Below are 19,106 nucleotides of genomic sequence, written 5' to 3' on the forward strand. Positions count from 1 at the left end.
CAGTGGATGTAGACAAAGCTTATCTGTTTTCTTTCAGAAACATGAACTAATTAGAACAATTTTTCCAATTTCAGTGACTTTTCAAAAACAAAAGCCTTTTCTTTCAAATTCTCCTGTTTATTTGATGTACCAACAAATTCCACATCTTATTCAACAGGGAAGAAATGTAACCCAGTGTACCACAGGAAACTACAGCAGCAGTGAGTGCTTTTCTCAGCTATCACATCAGACGAGTGCAAGATGCTGCCATTTGCAATTTACAAGACAGAAATCCGTTTTAGAGAAAAATTGCTGTCTTTTTAGATGTCAGTTCCTAGTTGTCATTGATGCCCTTCAGAAGAGCCAAGAACTGAAGGGTTAACTAAAACACATGCAAGCTCGTCCATGGCTCCTAGAGAAACGCCCAACACCTTACCCTCTGTAAGGTACAGCATTCAAGACAGTATTTCACTGTTGCTTTTTGGAGCTTGGGTAAGAAATGGTCAATAGCTGCAGGGCAACCTGTTACTTTTGTTCAGTGCTGAGAAATGTCACTCAAACTTGGAAGGCATTGAAGATGACATCATACATTTGATGTAGATTACAACAACTCTTTTGTTAGGTGTGAATGAGGCATTAGTGATCTGGAAGTGTAGATAAAAAGCACCAGGAAATTCTAAATGTTGAGTGCTGCCACTTAAGTAAGAGTTAAAGCGGCAGACTAAGTAAGTGTTTGGGAAAAGCCAATCTTTTTATTATGCCAGTGTTTCTACCCACAGCTCCTATGGTCAGGCAGTTAGACCAGTTGGTCCTCATGGGTCCCTTCCAACTGAAATACGCTCTCCTCTTACTCTATTTCTATTCTATTTGCATTCTACGTTGTCAGAATGAGAATGTATTCTTTCTTCTGGATCCTCTATGGAAGAAGTTTTGGGGGAAATAACAATAATTTGGTATTGACAGGCAAAGGCAGTTTCCAGCTTTTCAATCAGTAACGTATATATGTTTGATTAAGGTTTCAGGGTTGACTAGAGAAATTAAGTTCTCTTGATCTCAGGAGGTTCGATGGCATATGCACTGAGGTATCTGTAGTGAGGTTTGTGCACAGAGAGACACTGCTGTTGACAGCAGAGGAATTTGTCTTTTGGAGATTAAGCAAGACCAAGGCTTGGACAAAAAAAATATATAGTTTGCACCTAATTTTTCTTTCCTCCTGTGATTAAAAACTACATATAGCTGGATGGTTCCTCAAATAGCCTTTAAATGCTAGTTGCTCAGAAGGATTACTTTACAAATACATACCTAGTTTACTGTTCACTCCTGGGTCACTGAGAGAACCTCAAAGACCTGAAGGGTCTTCCCTGCATCACTCATTTGTGTGCACCATCAAGTCTCCTTCCTGGAAAAACATCGGGTAAAAGACCGAAGAAGGCTCAAAGAGATGCACGCCCTAACCCTTCAGGTATGCAAATGCAAGGAGGTGATTTAAGAGCTGCTGTATGCAGACAACTCTGCTGGCCGTAGGTGTGACAGACTTTTTGCTGTAACTCCACATCTTCTCTGAGGGAATGTAATCTCTGGAAGAGGCACGCACCCAGCCCTGCCCCTCTGCCTGCTCGGCTCTTTCTGCTGATGTACTGAAGACTGTTGTGAGAGACAACCTGAAGCCCGGATTGCTACTGCTGGTTAAACTTAACTAATCTGCGTTTGTCTAACGAGGGCGAAAATAGAGTTTATGACAAACTAGTAACCATAACTGTGAATACAGTACACACACACCCAGTCCTTTGGTTTCTCTGGCACCTCAGGCAAACACCTGCGACTATGATGTGTGTGGAGGGACGTCTCCGGGCACATGAAGCACCGCTCTGTTCCCTGAAGCCTCGCTTCTACAGCAGAAGAGCTGGGGTACCCATTAATGCACAGCCCCCTGAGGCAGTGTCCTGGTTCCTCCTGAAGGGGCCCGCCTACTTTCGCAGCCTCACAACTGCCGGCGAGCAATTCCGTCTCCAAGGAGGGGCGGCAGGGCGCAGCCCTGCTGCGGGGTGCCCCGCTGGCCGCCTACGCCCGATGGTCCCCAAAATCTACAGGAAAGGGCAGGGACCCTGCGGGGCCTCCCGCTCCCCTCGCTCCAGGGCTGCAGCCGGGTTTAACCCTTCCCTTACACTGCGACCACCTGGGCGCTGTTCGTCCCTTCTGGTGCCCGGGAGGGGGAGGAGGTGGTAGAGGAGAATGGGGATATCTGGAGCCCCCGCGGCACCGCAGGGCGGTGGTCGCTGCGCCTCCGCCCCTCTCCGCCTCGGGCTGCCCGGGTACCACGGCCGGGGCGGACACCGCGCTCGCTGCGCCGCCGGCAGCGCTGATCCGAGCGGCCGCCGCCGCCCGTGAACGCTGGAGGGGGCTCTCGGCCGCCTCCTCCCGCCGGCGGCTCCCCCTCCGGGAGGGGGCAGGGTTAGGGGAGGGAGGTGCAGCCGCGGCAGAGCGGCGGCGAGCGGCGTCCAGTTCCCGCTCCCCCGGTCCGCGGGCGGCAGCAGGACCGGCCCCTCCGCCGCCTGCCTCCCTTCTCCTCGGCGCCGGCCCGGTGGGCTCCCCCCGCTGCCAAGCTGGACATGGCGACCCTGCTCCTACGAGCCCCTCGCTGTCCTCCTCTCCCCGCCGTCGCCGCTCCTGCCGCCGCCTTCTCCTCCTCCTCCTCGCGGAGCTTTTAATGGCTCGGACCTCCGGCGGCCAAGCGCGACTGCCCCTGCACCAGCCGCAGCGAGGAGAGCCGGCGGGAGCCCGCGCCGCCCCAGCCCCGCGCACGGTAAGGGCGGCACGGCGAACAATGGGGCCGGGCGGGAGCGGCGGCGGGTGGCGCCCGCCCCGCCGGGCACCGCGGCCGGGGCTGCGGGGCGGGCGGCGGGACCCGCCCGTGGGGCGGCCGGGGCGGGAGGCAGCCGGCGGCCCGGAGCGCCGCCCCCGGCACCGCCGCCCCCTCCCCGGGCGGTGACAGCCCGGCGGACACCCCGCTCGGCCCCGCGTAATCCCATTACCGCGGGTAATCCGCGGGCAGGCTCCGCGCAGAGCGGCGCCCGGACCGCCCGCCCTCCGCGTCCCTAGGCTACCGCAGCCGGGCGCAGTCCGGGTGGCAGCGCAGCTCCGTGCCTTTTGTTTCGCCCCGGGCCGGGACCCGGCCCCGGGTCCCGGCGGCGGGGCGGGAGCCCTGGAGGGACGTGCGGTGTCGGGCGGAGTTGTAGGGGCGGCCCGAGGAAAGGTTTAGCCCCGGCCGGCAGCCGGTGGGGAGGTGCCGCTCCGGGGGGCGTGCGAGGGCAGCGCCTCCCTCCTGCCTCGGTCCGGGACGGGACGGGCTCCCGCTCGTCCCCGCCTAGGGCCACCACCCCGGGTTTCCTGAGTGGCTGTAGCGACTGCAGCCGCCCGGTCCTCCCTCCCTCCCTCCTCCCTCACACCCAGGGGAAGGCAGAAGTGGCTCCAGCCTGGTGTACTCGACACCTCTGCCATCACCTTGCTCGTGTTCGAGCTGGAGAGTTCGCCAGTTTAAAACCGAATGTTGCCTTCTCTTCGTTATGATCAGCCTCAGACAGCCGGGAACCGCTGGGGAAAGTTTAGAGTAAACTGCAGTTTATTTCCAGAGCGGCAGCTCATGTGCAGTAGGCCTTAGCTTTTGTGATACGGCTGCTTTCTCTCTTTTTAAAGCAGGCGTAAACTCCGTGGAGTTGATTTAAAATTGCTGGATTTGCTTGACTGCCGGCATGAAATTACTGCGTAGCATATCTTTTTCGGTCGCAGCCTTCTTACTTGGGTTACCTTCAAAGAGATTTGTCCCTCGAGAGTGGAAAGGTGATTGCTCTAAAGGAACAGCATCGATCAGCTGTTGTGTTTTTCATATCTCCCAGATACTTTTGACTCCTGCTCCATGCATTGCTTCCAATTCACAGCGGGCAGCTGATGTTGGAATCAAGCCAACAAAAATAAAATTCTGAAGGAGGTCAGTTAAGAAAAGCCCCAGAAGTTTTCTTGGAATTAAGACCTTTCTTTCCTCTCCTTCTGGATGTTTATGCGGGTATTGTGATACCTAGCTAATTGGTGGATCTGAGCATTTTAGAAATGATGCTGCTTGCCAAGAAAGTATGAAATCCTCTTAGCTTGTGCCTCACGTGTCCGACCTGCGGGGGTCTCGAAACTCGGGTCTGGCTGACAGGCAGGACAGGACAGGACGGGAGCTGTGTGTGCTGTGCCCGCTGCGCTGCTCCCTGGGGCTCGTACTTACCCTGCCGGGCACATGATGTGCGCACCGGGTTCTTGGTGAGGCTGGGCAAGAGCTGGTCTTCCCCCTTTGCTCTGGCCTTCTCCAGTGTCAGAAGTGTCCTGACTCTTCAAAGGGTAAAAACTCAGCAAAGTCTGCTCAGCAAAGGGTAACAACTCTGTGGCTCAGGAATTCCGCCAAGCGTTTGTGCCTTCCAGTTCAGAACTTCATTCTCTTAGATATGGTTTTGCTCCAGGATTTGGCAGACTCTCTTTCCTTTCCTTTGCAAGTAACAAAGATGAGGGGTTATATGTAATACATTGAATTACGATGGCTATTTTTGAAAGCTTAGACGTGGCTGTATCAGGCCAAACACGGTGCAAATTCTTTTATCCCCACGGAATTAAGCTCAAATGTAGAACTGTGGATCCCTGTGGAAGGGATAGTTGGCAATAGGGCCAACTTGTCGTCATGGGAAGGGGATAGAAAGCTGTATTTCTCAGCTTGTTTTTTGCACTGTCTCGTACAGTCAGTTAAATTGGTTTTTTTTTCTGCTGTCTATTTTTTGAACTAACCAAACACACTAGGAAAGTGGGCAGAATATTTGGCAAAGGGTAACGTGGAACTTCAGAATGTCAAAAGTTGATATGAGATTGAATGTGTAATAGCCAAGCTTGACTTTTATTTAATGGCTGGACTTGAAATTGGATTTTTTCCTTTTTCTTTTCCCAAGGTTGACACAGTTCATTAATCATTTTGTAATCAATATCTTTAAACATGCTACTTGTAACCAAACTTTTCGAAATAAAACTGTGGAAGGTAAATGACCTAAGGGGAAATGCCACTTAAAGGTGATGGTTAGAAAAAGGAAAGACTTGCCCCATGAGATGTATTTCTGAATTAAAATTCAGACAGAGAATTCTGAATTTATAGAGTTACTCTGTAAATTTTCCCAGCTGATGTTTAGATTAATTTAACTTAGTGAAAAATCTAAACTTCCACTTAAAAAATTCATATATGATGATAATTAGCAGCTCTTCTAAAAAAATATATATTAAAAAATTTGACATTGATGAATTCAAGGCTGCCTGTTCTGACAGATTTTTAGATTATGTATGCTTCTTGATGGAGCTATGCAAAAAAATGCTTCTCTGGTTTGAAATACCCTTACATTAAGTCTTTACTTGCTCTTGGGCATGCTTTTCTTAAAGGGATTGACTGCTGTGGAGGCGCCCAAACTGGGATGTGTTAGGGCATGAACCTGGAGAAGGTGGTCCACAGGACTCTGCTGTTTTCATAGTGTTTGCAGGGACAAGTTGGTTGTTGGGCAGAGAAATCCCAGGGCTGACAGTGGGCTAAAGATTCAAGCGCTCATCGCCAGCTGGGTGCGTCCCCTCAGGTTTTACAGGTGGAAAACTGTGTGTTGGCTGTTCCCTGCTTGTCAGTGGTTGTCGTCCCTCTTTCCTGAGACTGGAATTTGAAGTGCAGGTCAGTGCTCTGACCTTGTCCTCCCCTCTGCTCCATTTGGGGAAACTCAGATCTGCATCTTGCTGACTGCAGTGGGGATCTGGATCCAGAACTTCCAGAGGATTGACTCAATTCACCTTTTAAGCTTACATTCATATTTAGGAAGTATTTTTTGTAACTGTAGGATTATATCCCTAAATGAAGCTCTTAGTGGATGTTTTCAGCAGTTAAACCTCTGTGTTATTAATCTTGGTTGAATTCTAGTGCTGAATCAATATATTAGCATTGTACTTTCCGTGCTGTGCTGTTAGTGTTAGGGATTAAACTTACTGGGTTTGGTTTCTGGTTTGATTTTATTCCCCCAACTGTTTTTTCATGGTTCTTGTCTGTGCCAGTGCCCTTATTTTATATTGTCTTTTTTAGAAAAGCATTATAAAAATGCTGTTTATTGAATTTGGGTCCACCAACTTGTTCTGCTTTTTCTGTTTCTTCTTTTAGAAATTGGCGTGTTTATCTTAAAAGGCCCTTACAAGGCTCAATTTCATGACTTTGAAAGGTTGCAGTTTGTGTATTTTCTTTCTTTATTTTTTTCCTTTTTTTTTTGGTGTATTTTTCTGACTGGCTGAGTGGATGGTGAAGTTTCTAGTTTACAGATGGACTGCTGAACTCAGGAGAGTTAAAGGAACAGCTTGTTTTTCTGTTTGTAAAGGCACAGAAGACTAATTACAGAGGTATAAAAGGTCATCAGGCTCAAGTCAGCTCTGAATTTGTGCGAAATGTCAGTACATTTGGCCTGCAGAAATGTAGTCAAATCAGACAATTAGGTCAGTCTTTGTGGGTTGTGGGCACTATCTTGTTTGTCATCAGTTGCAGCATGATGAGCTTTCTGACCTTGTCTGTAATGAAGTAGACTTGATTAAATATTATGAGAAAGGAAAATATGATATGCCTTTTGGGGGATTTGAGAAGCAGGGATGATCCTTTGCAACTACATTTCTTTTTTCTTTATTCTGGAAATATAAATGGAGGAAATTGTTCCTAATGTTTGGCTGTCAAAAAGGACTTAAAGAAAAAAAAAGAATGGTGTCTCTGTTAGCTGGTACTCACATAAAATGAAGCTTTGTTGGTGAAGTTCAAGAAGGTGCTAAAGTTCTGTTTTCTGTTGACCTCGTGTGGGAACTGATTTTTGTAGTGTGCCCTTCAGTGTTACGCAGTAAAGTCTGTACAGCAAAAGCTGGTTTTGTGTTACTGTGTAATACGGAGAAAAGAACTTTCTCAAGCCATGAAATCTGGATGCTGAGGCTTACAGGAGAAGATTTTTTTGTACAATACACATTTGTTACTAGGCATGAGGAAAACTGGGGGGTTGGGTGATATTTTGGTGTAAGGCAGGGATGGTGTTTGCAGACAATGTTTTCTTTCCCAGGTTATAAATCAGGTGTAGTGGTAAAAGTCCACTGGAAGGAGGTGGGAGGCTGTGTCGCTGAGACACTGCTTCCCTTACAGGTGATGCCTACGCTCTGCTCTGGTGTGTACCATTAAAATCAGGTTTTTGGCTACCTTTGCATCAGTGCTGGAGGCTGCTGACCCATGGCACAAGATTTATCAAATGAGTAGCAATGTTAACAATTACTTCAATCCCCATTTCCTTCCAAATATGCTGTCTTGGGGTGGGGGAAAAGTAATGGTTTGGACCTTGCAGGGTGACTGAATTTGCCATAATGGAAGTATGTTAAGAAACTATTATGCTCCCATTTGACATGTGATCCTGCTGTCTTGTAAGGCTCTCTAAATTGCTGTTTCAAATTCTCACCCTCATTAGGGGTAACACAGAAGTGAAAAGGCCAAGTTGTGCGACCAAAGGGGACCTTCCCCATCTCCCCTCGGCATAGGAGCTTTCTTCAGAGCATCTATTTCTATAACACAAGGCATTTAGGTGTATAATACACAAAGTATTACAGAAATTCAGCAACAGATGATGTGTCACACGGACAGTTTTATCTGAGGAAAAGCTGTGACTTTCTGAACAGAGATACCAGATCAAGCCATCCTTGTTTGAAACAACTGTGTCTGAGTGCAGGCACTGTGCTCTGTATACAGAGGGAATATGGGATCGCTGCCTCAGGGACAAGCTACTTGGGCATCTGGGTTGTCTCACACAAAACACTGATAGGGAAGAGCACACATTTTTGTAGGTCAGAAGATGACTTACTGGTAAACTGGAAACCCTAGCAGTAACAGGAGGGAGTTGGTATTGTTGGACGCTTCCTTTTCTGAGCTGGGGCTGCTGTTTCTGCTGGCCACCACTGGCCTGCCTTTCTGTGTCTTTCACGCCTGATTATTGCAGTCCCAGTAGTTTGATCGCTGGTCACTAATAATACTGACGACTGTGTCTCCTTAACCAAGGGCCCTTATTTTCTGTCACCTGCACCACAGGCATGGGTCAAGAAGACACTTGTCAGTGTATTGCAATAGCACAAAGGGTCTATCTGCTCAGTAACCCGAGTGCGTTTAATTGGCTCTTTCTGCGCCACATCAGGCATTTTTCTGTTGGTTACGCTCTTTCAAGTAATTTATTTCTGTGCCTGGATTAAGAACTTGACCTGCAGATGTTATGCATTCACTCCTTCAATCTCTGAGTGTTATTTTTGGACGAGTCCCAGCCTCTGTCTCTCCACTGAACAATACCAAAGGTGTTCCACGGGGACCTTTGCTAGCCCAGCAATGGAGCACTGGCAGGCTGCTCATTAGTCTTTTATGTCTCTCCTTATCAGTTTTACTGAGAAACTCCCTATCGCTTTGGTTGCACATGTTAGAATAATTAGGCTTCCTGTTCAGCAGGTTTATGTGGCATTGATTTTGGCCTGAAAGTTTAGGGGAGGGGAAGGATACCATCAAATTGTATGAAATGGCAAGTATGTCTTCCGTAGTTGCCTTTTTCCATTGTGAGTTGGGTTTAAAACATACTCTTGCACAAAAAGAGGCAGAAATCCCAAGCAGACTTTAATGCTACTTAAAAAGGAGGTGTTCTCCCTTGCATTAATAAATAAGTGAACATAAATCTTAAATTTCTAAGAGGAAAAGAGGATGTGATGGTATCACTGTTCAATTGGAAGAGGGCTTCACATAATTCAGAGACTCTGGGATCACAGCAGGTATCAGACAGACTTAGAGCATTTCCCTGGCCACCCTTGTCTTCCTACGATTATGGCAAGGGAGGATGGGATGTTGTTTGGAGATTAAGTATTTTTTTTTCTGTCCATCTCTCTCGTATTTCCAGTTATTCTGGAGTTTGCTGCTGCTTGTGGCTTACCATCAAAGTGAACTTAATTTGATTTGGTTTTATTTTGTTAATTCTCTTCAGTCTTATGATTGCAATAACAGTGATTACAACTGAGAAGTCTCTGGCCAGCTATTGCTGTGGTGTATAATAGCAGTGTCTTTTTCAGATTAAGAAAAAGTAGGATTTGCTTAGTTTGTCCCGCCTGAGGTTATTTTCTCAAACATCTAGGCTAAAAAGGAAGGTAAAGCTCTTGTAAAAGTAAGAATCTGCAGAAATGGTGTTGTTTTTTTATTTATTTTTTCTCAAGAGTTTCCTATTTTCCAGGAAATTGTTAGTATTCAGGCTCTTAAAAATACAGAAAATACTAAAGGGAGAAATGGGAAGGGGGTATTCAGTTGCTGTACCTTTTAGAGAACGAAGAGTGTATATAATTTTATCAACCAAATAGTCTCAGTGCATTTCAGAAGTTAAACTTTTGTGTGAATCTGTTAAATTAGCCTCCTTGGCTAATTTTCAGTCTTCTTCAATTTAAGGACCTCAGCTCCTATCTTATCGTGGTGCGAATTCCTCCTGAAAATCTCTGTTTTACGTTGTGTTTGTAAGACCTAAAGCCATTGTGTTTGCCTTTAACACACTAAACATTCAGTAGTGCTTTTTAAACAGGGGCGTTAGTTTGTACATGTGGGAAGATGAGCTGTATGGTTATGCCATTGTAACCTGTGTTGTTCATTAGCCATTTTGGCTGAATTGATTGTTGTAATGTGGAAAATAACGTTGTTTACTGTTTTGGTGCAGAGTGCCATTTTTCCCTCCTGTGTCCTTCAAAATATTGAGCATAATTTTCAGTACTATGAAAGAGAAAATTCTAGAAACCATTAAAAGAACCATAAAGTGAGCAAAAAGGAAGGTATACCTACAATGTGTGGTCAATAAATACTGAACTTGAAGCTAGCAGGAAATACCCTCAAAATGCCTCAATATAATAAATAAATAAAAGAAGGACAAAGCAGATGGTGTGATAGTATTGCAGTGGAGAGAAGGGCAAGTTGACTCTACCATTTGAATGTAAAAATGGTTTTAGAAGGCATTCTAATTAAGTGCTGCTCACAGCTCTGCTTTTAATAGTAATATTTGAATATTGGGATAAGTCACAAATGGCACAATTCCAACGGTGTAGGATCCATTTGATTAAAACATGTGAGTCGGAAGTGAACCTCTAAGAGAAGAATTTCTAGACAGATCTGTGGGAGAGGTAAAGCTGTTGGTGGTAACTTTATGGGGCAGGCTTTTCCATCTCAATATTTTTTTTCATGTTGTTTACAATTAAGGCTTGAACGGTAGTGCTGCACCGTTTTTTCTGAGTGTTCTCTGTCTGCACCTCAATAAACTGGTAGGCAACTTCAGCCATGCTAGGCAAACAATGAAGCTTAATTAAAAACTAAGTGGTGGATAGAGGAGAGACTCAAATCACTGCAGCTGTTGCTGGAGGTCATCTGCGTTGCCCTCAGCTGTTCTGCGGCATGAGTGTGGCTGGGTGGTCACACAGGTACTGCTCGGAGCAAATGCAGCCTCCTGCCATCTAATTAGCAGGGAGCAAACAGGACAGTGTCAGGAGGGGGGTCGGGCAGTCCGGCAGGTACCCACACGTACCCACGGAGGGTATGTGGTGGAGCCAGCCGTGCAGCCGCTGAGGGAAGAGTGTTGCTTGGGTAGAAACCAATTTTTGATTGGTCACCACAAGTGAGCAGTTCTACATGGTGGCTCTCTGGGGGGAAGGAAATAAATGTGGCAGTAATGAAGACTGTTCAGAAAGTGAAATTTATATCAGAAACATTGCCCATATTGACAGCAAGTGCAATTTCCCACAGTTATCTGGGAATGCCTCCTGGAGCCGTGAAATAGTGTGTCTTTATCTAATGAGGTACCGAAGTGATGATGCAAGAGCCAGGATGTCTGCATGATTTTTGACTCCAGCTGTCCAGCTTTTTAAGTGCAAATCAAGAACTGTTTCAGATTCTGAACCAAGAAATTATCCATTGGGCAATGCCCTGGACTCAAACATTTCTCCCTTAATTTTGTGTGCAGTGTCTGCACACTGAGGCACCAGAGGAATCACTGGAGCAGTTTCTAGTTGTAATAACGCTTCAAGGATCATTTGAAGCAATGGACAAGCAAATAACACTTGATGGTAGCTCTCTGCTTCAGAAAACCCAACACAGGGAAGCCATTCCTGTCTTCTTGAATGAAGAGAAAGTACGTGATGGAGGTGAGCTAGGGACTAATAGCAGCATGCTGCAAGTGTATGACTGAAAAATTCGATTATCATTGTGATGGAGTAGAGTGTGTGTATGTTTTTCTACATCTGACGAGAAGAGGGAGCTCAGAAGAATTTATTTTTCTGGAACCAGGATATGTAGACTTTTCATTTTCTCTGCTTTAAAAAAACCCTATAAGTAACAGAACTACATTTTTCCCTTCCTGTGTCATGTAAAGAAAAAAACTGCGAGAGCTAGGTATGCTTCTTCATCCTTGTATTTGAATTCTGTGCAAGATCAGTGTGATATGAGGATATTTATAGCTGCAGGTTGAAATAATGCCTGTCCTTCAACAAAGCTCAAAAAATTTTAATTCTGTTGTAAACATAATTCAATAGAAAAAGTCCTGAGGAAGGGTCTGTATTGTACTTTTCTGCCTGCTTTTGTCAAAACAAAATATCTCCTCTAACCTGAACAAAGTTATCTCTTAAAAGCGCCCCAGGATTGGAACTGAGGCTTGGATGTATGCCATGAAGGGAAAATGGTAGCTATACATCTAAAAAATGTCTACAGAAAAATGTAAAATGTGTCTAGAGGTTTTAAAGCCTTGTATCTGTGGCAGTTTTGGGCTAACCTCAGGGGAGAAAGAATTTCAGAAAAAAGGTGATCTGAGAATGGTTCCAGCTTAAGGAAAATGTGATTTGGAGACATGGAAGAGAAAACTAATCAGAGTAATAGCTCTAGCTCTTATAAGGAGACTGAGTCTATTCATGAAATTAATATCTGAAAATTAATTATAAAACCAACCTAGTAAGATATCTATAGATCTATATATCTGTATATCTGTATTTCTATATATCTGTATCTATCTCAGGACCTAAGAAGATGTTTTAAAATCTGCAGGTAACTCCAGGATTTTTTTCCAGAGGAGTTTCCAGGAGTGGAATAAGAATATCTGCTTTTGTTTTCTCATGGAATATTTGTATCACAGTAAACAAACCCACTTCACTTGTGTGCATATGTTTCCTGCTGCAATCAAGTGACAGTTTGGCTCAACTCAGAAAAGGCTGAAATGCCTGAGAGCTGGATTATACTGAATTAGCTGGGTAAAAGTTTCCTAGAGTCTTTTGACAGTGTCTGACTTCTGTGAAATAAAATATGCCACAGCAATTTCTGGTTTGTATGTATGTATGTATGTTAACCAGTGAGTGACTTTATTCTAAGCATTATCTTGCTTGTTTATGGCAAACCCTGGAATAGCCTCTTCTTTTCACTAAACTTCCAGGTTAAATTTAATTGGAATTTTGTCAGGAGGACAAGCTAGTCTGGTTGCTTTTGAATGTGCTTAAAGAAAGTTTCATAACTCCTTCTTTGGTATTCCTCCAGTAAGGCCTGATCCTTTTTTTATCTACAAAATTTAAAGCTTGAGGGAACAATAAAGACTCAAATCAATTGGAAGTAATTGCGACTAGATCATCAGCATAGTTTTAATTTACAGTGTTTATTTAGTGTTCTCCTGTTGAGGAAGTTTAATCAAATTGCTTGTGCTCTAGAGGACTCCAGGGAGCAATAGCAACGGCCCAGGTCCTTGTTTTGATGGCTCTATCATATATATCTATATCTATATATGTATACACACACATATGTGTATTTGTGTTTGAGAAACAAAGATTTTTAATATCTGGTGCAGTGGCTGGAGTGGTTCCTCTGTAGCTGAGCATGTGGATACAGGGGTCCCACTTGGCTGTGTGCTTTCCCAGTGGTGCCAGTCTTGTTTTCTGTAGATGCTCTTAAAACACCAAGAGAGAGGAGCTCTGGTTTTAAATTAAAGTCACACAACAATGTAGGTGAAAAGAGTACTTTAAATACAGTGAATGAGATTGTGTTACTAGCATGTCTCTGCTATTTTGGAATAGACTTTGGAAGAGCTTTTAGGAGCTCTTGGCTCTGTGTTTATTGTTTGTATTTCTTGTTTAATTGTGCTGTGTGCTCATCTGCCCACCTTGAGGGCTGTGGTGTGCCTGGTGCAATATTTCAGTGTGCAGGGCTAGAATCAGTAAGCCTCGCATTAGAGAGCATCTGTGCTATGGGACAGCTTCAGACTGTTTTCTTCAGAGAATGACGTGTGATGGGGACAATTGAAAAGCAAAAGTCTTGACCTTTGAACCCATGGAATGTCATGGGGGATTATCCTTACCCAGTATGCAATTAGTTCATGTTAGAGGGAAAAACAGTAACCCATTTCTTTGTGCCAGTTCCTTTCGGCCACCCTTTATTTCCCCTTCTTCCCCCTTCATGAAATTCCCATATGCATAGACTCTTAGTGTTTTAGCAGTATTTATGGGATTTTTTTTCTGATTGATTAATAAGGCTGAATTTCAGGGTAAAAGAAAAGCATGATGTAAACTGAGGTTCTGTGATTCGGTTTCTGTTTCTCGTGTGTGCTGCTGTTGGCATGCCTGGGAAGAACAATTCCTCTTGTCTTAGTTTTAACAGCAGTTTATTAAAAAAAACCCAGCCAAAACCAACCATACTGTTGCCTTTGCAAGGCTGATTAGGGAAATGTATTTCATCACTAGAAATGAATGAATCTATGGCTTTTCTACTATAAATAGAGGGAGAAGAGTCTGCCATCTGAATAATTCCTTTAGTGAAGGTGGGATGTTACTGATGCTACTTTTTTCAGGTTTTCAGGTAGTAAGGATTATTTGGTATTCTCCAAACCTGGCTATATTGATTATTTATTCAGCATTTACTTGTTTTCCTTCTTAAATTCTATCCATGTTTTTTATTTCTCCGTTTTTTAAATGCAGTTACTATCTGTGATGGCATTCCATCATATTTATCCATAATATCTATTAATTTTCCCGTTTTTTTGTTTTTCTCTTTTTGCTGTTCTGTGAGTTCTTTTACTCAGAGTTTGAATTAAAATGCAGGAGACCGAGAATTCTTGTTCGGACGTAGTTGTTTATTATATCTCATCTACAATACAGCTGCACGGGATGTGCCTCCAAGGTAACAGGGTGGAAAATGGCTGTGAGTTCTGACTTCCAAGGCTTGTTAAAGTCTAAATTAACCAATTATGAAACACCGAGTAACTTGGTTTTACTTACAGCCCAGTTACTAACTTTTCATGTCCTGCAATGTGGGACTTTTGACCCAATGGCAGAAATCCTAGATTTGTGAAGAAGAAGGAGAAAGGACAAAGAAGAATATCCACACCCCAAATCCTCCATATTGTAACCTATTATTACCTCTATCCCCTAAACCTAATTTTCTACATCTCTACATATTCCACCCAGTGATAGAAGTTTTAATTACACAGCAACAACCTCAGTGTTACCACACAATTTAGGAAGCTTTTCCCAGGGTTTTGGATCGATTACAGTGTGTTTCTGAGGATCACTGCCTCTCAGCACTGACAGGCTGAAATTCTCAGAACCCAGGGTTCCAACAAATATCCATAGTATTCATCTTTTCCATTGATAAGGTAAATGTAATAGAAGGACACACCATGTATGTTTTTTAAGTTCCATTTAGTTTATAGCCAAAACTACTTCTGGGATAGAGTCCTGGAACTTGTTAGCTGTTTGTATCTTCAACAAAAGTGTAAGTATGTAAGTTTTGATAATAATCTTTTTCCATTAGTCCTACAGCTTTCTTAACAGTAAGGAAGGAATGCACATCCTTGGAGGCTCATCTGGCATTTTGATAGCCCAATAAAACTTCAGGTTTTTTGGCATGAAGCCTTTAAATGTAACAGATCTTGTATATGATTGGTATGATTTAGACTGCAAATGGCAAGCCCAGATTTGGACAGTTATCTTAATGGATGTTTTAAAGGCTTTTTTTTCTCCCCTGTGGCTGAATACAGTCAGTTAAAAATGTTCTTTGTGATCATCACAAGATTCCAGTTTAATTATTTAAAAAAATTGTGTTCTTTGTTATGTAAGTTCTACATACACTTTGTTCTGTACGTACGATAAAAAAATGCAGTGATTTTGAAACAGTTATCAACTATTAAAAGTATATGACTGTTAATGATCTGATTTATTTAGATATATATATATTGTTCAGTAGTTTTTTCCATAGAGAGAAATAGTCTCTTTTTTTTTTCCCCATGGATTTACAATTCAGTATCTTTTTCTGTCATGTAACATATGAGACACTTTGATCAGTAAACACTTACCTTTTGCTCTATAATGGACAGTCCCTTACATTCTGAATGGTAATTACCCTTGATATTACCTGCTTAATTTTTTTCAGTGATTTGTAGGATGAGCTTCCTGTTGTTTCCATTGCCTGCAGAGATGTACTTTCAGTGACTGACTACAGGACAAGTTTTAGGTAACTAAAACAGGCTTGAGCCAGTGTTAGCAAGGATCTCGGCAATGGGATTTTCTGTATCCATAATCTAGTTCAAGGGTGCTCCCTATAAGGACTCAAATTTTTGTTCAGGCATCTTTCAAATGTCTGAAATACCACTACTTCCATTAAAAGGAAAAGAAGAATCTACTTCATAGTTATGATCTTACTGTTGAGGATCTTTCCTGCTGGTAAACTGGACAGTTTAAAACTGCTCCAGTTCTTCCTAAATCTTTAAACTTCCCATTCGACTTGCAGACCACATCCCTTACATGCTCCCACACTTCATTAATCTGCAGATAGTTTGCTCCCTTGCTGCTCAGCTGTGTCAGTCTCCTCTGTTCCTTGGGAAGCTTTTTCTCTGCCCTGGGTTGTCCATTTCTAGAACACGGAGTAGTTACCTGTGGGACAGAGCACTTCAGGAGGACTCACAGTGTAGGAGTTTGTCTTCCTGGCAGCTGGCTTTCCAGAAAGATCATGAGTAACCTACTTACTGGACCACTGGCATTAGATCTGTCAGTCTCTCTTCTGAAATTTAATAATTTTTATCTAACTGCTGTCTTCCATCATACAGGAATTATTAAATTCACTTGTTTTCTTGAAGTGTAATTACTCATTATTTTTATGCTGAGCTGAAGCAGTTCATGATTAATAACCTCAAGGTTCCCTTTTGTTGCCATATGCTTAGTCATTTTATCTGTGCTAGGAAGGCATGATGACCTATTTTGGTTAGTATGTCTGGCTTTTGAGCTGCAGGAGGATAGCAGGAGCATATCTTGGAATTTCTTGGGTATGCCAGAGACAAAACAGAGGATTAAAATACCAAAAATGTTAGTTGAGCATGGATTCTGTTTTGTAAGATTGTTAGAGGCCTGTTAGGCTATGAAAGCTTTAAAGTGTCACCCTTGTTTTTAAAAACTGTATTTAATAAGGAGTTCATTACTTCAGATCATTCTAAGTCCCTTGAAGCAAGCCTGACTTTACTACAGGAATTCAGTAAGGTGTCACTGTTCCTTATATCCATTAACAGAGGTTCTCTGCTTCCTGGTGTTACTGAGAGAGCCACTGATTTTTTTTTTTTTTTATTAAATGAATGCAATGTTGAAGGCTCCTTACTGAATGAATTCATTAAGAGAGCTGCCTAAAGGGTATCGTATTTTTGCAGAACATGCAAAAAGTCAGAGTCACTTTGCAAGCTGAGGGCTGTGGTAACATACTATTTATTTCCCTTAAAGCAATATTGCATTTGGCTGCTTTGCTGGTTCTTCTTGCTTAGAACTTACTAACTGGGGGGAAAAGACTTTAAAAGGATTGAATACTCATAAGCATGCTTTTTTTTCCCCATTACATTGTCTTCCATTAAAAAAAAAAATCCTATTTTTTTTCCTTAACTTACAAGACCTAGTAGTTTCATAGGTAGTTGTTTGTTATCCATTTCCTCATCTTATGCACTTTAGAGAGATGAGAACAGAGCCATAAGCCTCCTAAATCATACACATAGTATTCCCTAACTGACTACTAACTAGTCCTAGTAATTGCAAGACTCACACTTCATTGTAAGAAGGACGAAAATGTCAAGTTTGTGACTGTGTGCCTGCTTTGTTTAGTAGCAACCTTAGTGCTTTTTCTCGAAGTTTCTTTGAAAATTGACTTGGTGAACAAAGAAGTGTAATTCACTTAAAGGCTGAACTTTGTGAGGCAATGAAACAGGAAAAACTGTATGAGTTTGGTAAATGGGGATGAAACCCAGGATCCATCAGAGCAAGCCCAGGAGAAAATGTGGGTGATGAAACTGCAGGGTTTGGCCTTGAACACAGCTGATAACTGAAGGGCAGGAGCAGTTTATCTGCCATCCATGGGATGCTCCTGCTGACCTTGCTACCTTCCATATGCTGAGAGTAGTGTGGTTTTCCTAAGCATGCCAGAGGTGATCTAGGGAAATCTTTCTGTGAGAAGGGGAGAATTAGAGCTTGTGAGACACCAGCACATAGTGTTCATGTGGCATTTTTCTTTACATTTTTATTTCTTGCCTATATCTATCATCCCTTACTGCAAAGATGAAGTGTGTTGATAGTTTTTCAGTACTGTTGTACAGTTATTGAGCAAAAGGAGTTCTAGTCCTGTAATCTCGTAGTGCCAAGTAGAGCTTACCAAAATCATTGCAAGGCTAGAGAACAGTCTGGTTTGTATTAAGTGTCTATTTTAATAGAGTGAGGTCTTCAGGTCCTTTCTGGTGTGGACCTTTTATGCTACATATGAGCTGCTGTGTGCAGCTTGGCTGCTTGCACACCTTCCAGGGATTTCTCACGCCTCCCCTGAGGAGTCAACCTGAACTGGTCAGTTCAGACTTGCAGCTGGTATCACAGTCATTGTTTCCTTTTTGGTACCATTCCATAAGTACTTGAAAAATTGACATAAGTTGCCTCTGTACAGCCTTCCCTTGATTTTCGAGAAACATCCCTTTTTCCCGGCAGAAATATTCCAGGTGGCGTTTCTTGGAGGGGTGTCCATGCCTCTCATTAGGTAAATGGGCTCTCTTCCAACACCTGCTGCTTTATTCCTGGATAATCATCTCCATGTTCCAGCGTTCTTACAGGCTATTTTTGCAGAGTTGGCAGAAAATTAGGATTATGTGCATTAAAGCTTGAAACACACAAAGAATTTCAGGTATCTAACTGAAGACATCACGTAAATTAGGCATCTCACAAGCTTAGTGGCTTTTAGATAATTAAGGAACTTCTTGATATTTCAGTAAACTTGAATATTAGTGAATTGAAAAATTAATTATGGTCTTGAAACCTAATCTCTCTGTTGTATAATCAGTTTTCTGGTAAAGTTTCTGGTAAAGTTTTGTGGTTTGTTTTTTTTTTTTCCCTGATGCATTTTTAGAGTTGACTTTTAAGGCATCTTAGTGATCTAAGTTTAGTTCCTTCCAAGTGCTGTGGTAAAATTGGCGTTTTGGTATAAAGAAACAAGTTCTCTGCTAATTTCTAAGACAAAAGATTTAGGAGCAGTACATGTAAACAAGACAATATAACACTGAAAAAAAGTGTAAATGTTGTTTAATCTACTGGTTGTGGAAAAAGAGATATCAAAGTAAACTTAAACACATTATTTGATTGTGAATGAATATTTGCGATTTATCTAATTTCCACTGATGGAAATGGACTTCTACAGGAAAATGGCAACAGCAGTTTTAATGTAAGGTTTTGTTCCTACCTAATGTGTTTAGTTTTCAGTAATGACTTTAGTCCTCTGTTTATCTCTTTTTGAACTAAGAAATTATCTAAAAATAATTTAAAAGATATGCTTGTGCTGTCTTTTTCCAAACTTTTTTTTTACTTGACCAAGTTTCATGTCCTGCTAGTAGAGTACATATTAAATCATGGGGAGGAGTGGAAAGGAGCACTGCTAAAGCACAGACTACAACATAAAGCTATCTTTCTTAAATGATGAAGGACACATGCATAAAAAGTTTGGCTTTTGAGGGATTTTTTTGGTTTGTTTTGGTGGA

The 19,106-nt window shown here is 42.7% G+C and overlaps 1 protein-coding gene across 5 annotated transcripts in view; it reads left to right on the plus strand.

Annotated features, from left to right (window-relative positions):
• The first annotated feature begins 2,506 nt into the window (after positions 1 to 2,506).
• Positions 2,507 to 19,106, plus strand: part of FARP1 (FERM, ARH/RhoGEF and pleckstrin domain protein 1) — a 205,038-nt gene continuing 188,438 nt past the window's right edge. For 4 of the 5 annotated variants that reach the window (XM_048295826.1, XM_048295827.1, XM_048295829.1 and 1 more), the window contains exon 1: positions 2,510 to 2,782. The gene's annotated coding sequence lies outside the window, so the exon portion shown is untranslated. Of the gene's footprint in view, positions 2,783 to 19,106 lie in introns of all 5 variants that reach the window. The other variant, XM_048295831.1, reaches the window with a different exon arrangement.

This window comes from Corvus hawaiiensis, chromosome 2, assembly GCF_020740725.1.
Source record: "Corvus hawaiiensis isolate bCorHaw1 chromosome 2, bCorHaw1.pri.cur, whole genome shotgun sequence".
In the NCBI taxonomy this organism is placed as follows: Eukaryota; Metazoa; Chordata; class Aves; order Passeriformes; family Corvidae; genus Corvus; species Corvus hawaiiensis.